Below are 3,831 nucleotides of genomic sequence, written 5' to 3' on the forward strand. Positions count from 1 at the left end.
ATCAGTTGTCATTTAAAAAAAAAATATTCTTTTTAATGATATTAAAATGCTTATTTAATAAGTAAATAAAATATATTTTAAGAAAGATACCTTAAAGATAAAGACAAAATACTAAAAATTAAATATGCTTCTTTATCAAACCAAATTCCTCTGAATGTGCCTTTTAAATTATGTTTTTAAAAATAAGAACTAAATAAAAATATAAAATTGAAATCAAATTAAACGAATCACACACACACACATATATATATATATATATATATATATATACTAGTTGTATACCCACGCAATGCAGCGACATGTGAAATTTTGAAAAGATGTAAGCAGACATATGGATTACGGATAAAAATTTGTATTTGAAATTGTTAGACCCTACACTTTTGATTGTTTCATATTCAATTGATTTAAGAAGAACTGAAACAACCTAATAATCTATTTGATGTTGAAATTTGACAACCGATTGATTATAATTTAGTTATGCATGAGATGTCGAATTATAGAACTATCTATCGATCTCAATATAAAGCAGGACGTGACTTATCTTAAGAGTGATCAAGATTGCACAAGTCTACTAACTTTCGCTTATTATATAACATAGCTTACTAATAACTCTTATTTCTTATATTTATACATTTTTAAAGAATGAAACATCCTCTCACACAATACGGCAAAATGTAAACGTAAGACATCTTATTATATAACATAGCATACTACTTGAAAAGCATGTATCAATCTAGAGATTGCTCCTCAAGCCAAGGAAAATGTGGCTACACCTTGATTAGAGTAATTAAAAATACGTATTATATTATATAGATTATTAATTAAATTAATAAGCATCCTTCATTGCCTTGCCAACCAGATTAAGTTTTAATTAAGTAGATTATTTTTTTATGGCAAATAATGCATCATGTTATGTCTTTTCAATATCTTTATACTCGTGTAATGCAGCTAGATACATCTTGATTTTAATATTTTATTTTATTTTTTATCTCAATCGATGTTATAATATGGTCTTATGATAATGTTTTTATTTTTGAATTAACTATTTAAAATTCATCATTTTTTGTGTAATTTTTTAATTCAATTTTTTAATTATAATTCAATTTAAATTCAACAACGAAATAATTTATATTTGGTTTAGTAATATTGAAGATAATAGTTAGTTATTTTGTTAATTATCGATAATTATCTTAATTATTTTATCCTATATTTGATTATATTTATCCGCAATTAGTTATACGAATTCAAAAATCGAGCTATGATAAGTTGTACTTACACACAATCTATTAGTAATATTGAATTTTAAGTAATATGCATTAATATACAATACTTCATGCATAAAAAATTGTTTTTAAGAGTTTTTGTCAAATGATTTATAATATAGTATAGATAAGATCCCTTTTGGTTTGCACGAATGAAATGTATTTAGGGGGATTTAGATTTCAAATTCATTCTATTCTAATCTTATGTTTGGTTTGTTAGATTATCCGGATTTGAAATCCTATTATTTAATTGAAATCCTAGGATTTAACTAAATCCTACAAACATGGCATTTTGAAATCTTTGACGTGTGCTCAGGATTTCATAGGATTTTATAGGATTGTATGTAATAAAGTTTTAAAAAATGTTAAAAACATTTGTTTTGTAATAATCTATTAATAAAAATATATTTTAATTATTTTTATAAATAATGAAATCCAATTTCATTTCAAATCCTACAAACCAAACACACTAATAAATTTCAAATCTATTCCGATCCAAATTTTTTTAAATCCAAATCCTTACATTGAAAACAACTATGACACGCATTAACTGATTCCAAATCCACATATTTGAATAAAGAAAAGTCAACATTAATTTTCTAAAATACATACCAAATAACTAAATAAACTTTAACACACCAAATATATCCTCAACAAATTTCTGATAGGAATTAGATACAAATAATCACCTTTGTTAATTAACGGACAATTCAATCTTCAATCTCACTAATCAAGAACTTGACGGAAAATACGAACTTGAAGATCGAAAACCATCATTCGATGACGACAACTTTGAGCGATTGGTAAACGGCCAGGGTCACACACGCTGGAATCACGTCGGAAACAAGAAGAATAGCATCTCCGGCATTCACCATCCCTTTTGCTTTCATTAGATCAGTGATTCTAGAAATATTAGCATCCATATCATCCGATAAGTCAAACGCGATCGGGACAACTTCCCATTGCAAATTCAACGCCATTCTTGTGCTGTTTTCATTTGTGAATGCAAATATTGGAGGGTTTGGTCGGTTGCGAGATAAAAGTGACGCCATTTCTCCGTGTTTTGTGTACACAAAAATGGCATCCACTTCAAGCTTGTTTGCTGCACACATGAAACAGAGGTTGATTCTAGTCAGAGTCAAAGTTTACCATTTTAGGACTCGGTTTGCTGCACACATGAAACAGAGGTTGATTTCGTCTAGTCTCTGTTGGACGGGGTGTATTGGAGTCCTGTATCGGTTTGACTTGAACCATTTTCCTTCTGCATATAATGAAACCCCCTTCACTCCTCAAGGGTTTTTTTAAAGAGTAATCTAATAGGATTCAACGTATTCTCACATGGTGTTAGAGATTTAGATAGTAATGTAATAGGGTTCTACATATTTTCACATTGATAATTGAAAAGATAATGAATCAAGAAACTGAAAGTACCCATTTGGCCAGAACAGTTGCAGATTTGTTCGGCTATTCGATCTAGCAACGACACTCCAAGTGGAGGAAGAAACTTTTGAACTCGGTTCACCTCACGGCTCCATAGTTCCATTCGGGTGCTAGCCATTCGTAGCACGGATATAGCCTTTAGACCATACGATCCCATTGCTCATTCACCGGATAATATTAGGACATCAACACATTGTCGAACGGCCTCAGAAACATCTGCTACCTTTTTTACAAATGAAAGTGTGTCAACTTTAAGATCTATTCAAATCTTTTGAGCGTAACTAAATGAAAATTTCGTCTGAAATCATACTTCAGCTCGAGTTGGGGTAGGATATTCGATCATCGACTCAAGAACTTGTGGCGCCACAATTACTGGCTTGTTTAGTCGCCTAACCGAATTATATGACTTTGAATCGCAAATCGTAAGGAGCTTGAATTTATGAATGGTGTCTAAGTGCAACTCCAATCTTCACACCAAAAAAAACACCAAAAACACCAAATCTGGTGGGCCCATAAACAAAAACAAAACAAAAAAACTCAATTCCAATCACACTCTAAAAAAAACACCAAATTTGTGGACCCCACATTAAAATAACATATTTGTAATTATTTATTTATTTATAATTTATTAAAAAATTATTAAATCTTGAGAAAAGGTGGTGGGGACCACCTTCTTGGCAAATATGCCGTTCTTCTTCACGACAAATATATCGTTCAATTTCTTTCACCGGCAAAACATTGGTGTTCTTGGCGTACGATTGGAACCAAGAGAACGGCAAAACTAGGATTGAAGTTGCTCTAATAGGAATGATAAAGATAGGGAAGATGAAGGAGTCCTCTTGGGCCTTGGGATGCATGGGAGGATGGAAGGCACATTGGGAAGCACCACATCTCATATTGGGAGGATGAAAGGCACATTGGGAAGAGTCAAATTTTATTTTGAAAGGATGGAGCATAAATGACATTCTAACAATTTTAAGAATTTAAGATTATATGCTTTACAAGATAGTACCTTATGCAATTAAAGTTGTTTTCAAGTCTTTTTTTGAATTTGCTTTATAAGGTAGTATAGATAAGGGTATTTTGGTCATTTATAATTTTATGACTTTAAGACTTTTACTAAATTTGC

General features: G+C 30.6%; 1 pseudogene; it reads right to left on the reverse strand.

Annotated features, from left to right (window-relative positions):
* Positions 1-2,035: 2,035 nt before the first annotated feature.
* Positions 2,036-3,598, reverse strand: LOC112502514 (annotated as a pseudogene).
* Positions 3,599-3,831: the final 233 nt, after the last annotated feature.

Source organism: Cynara cardunculus, unplaced genomic scaffold (assembly GCF_001531365.2).
Source record: "Cynara cardunculus var. scolymus isolate 2C unplaced genomic scaffold, CcrdV1 Un_Scaffold_1524, whole genome shotgun sequence".
Classification (NCBI taxonomy): domain Eukaryota; kingdom Viridiplantae; phylum Streptophyta; class Magnoliopsida; order Asterales; family Asteraceae; genus Cynara; species Cynara cardunculus.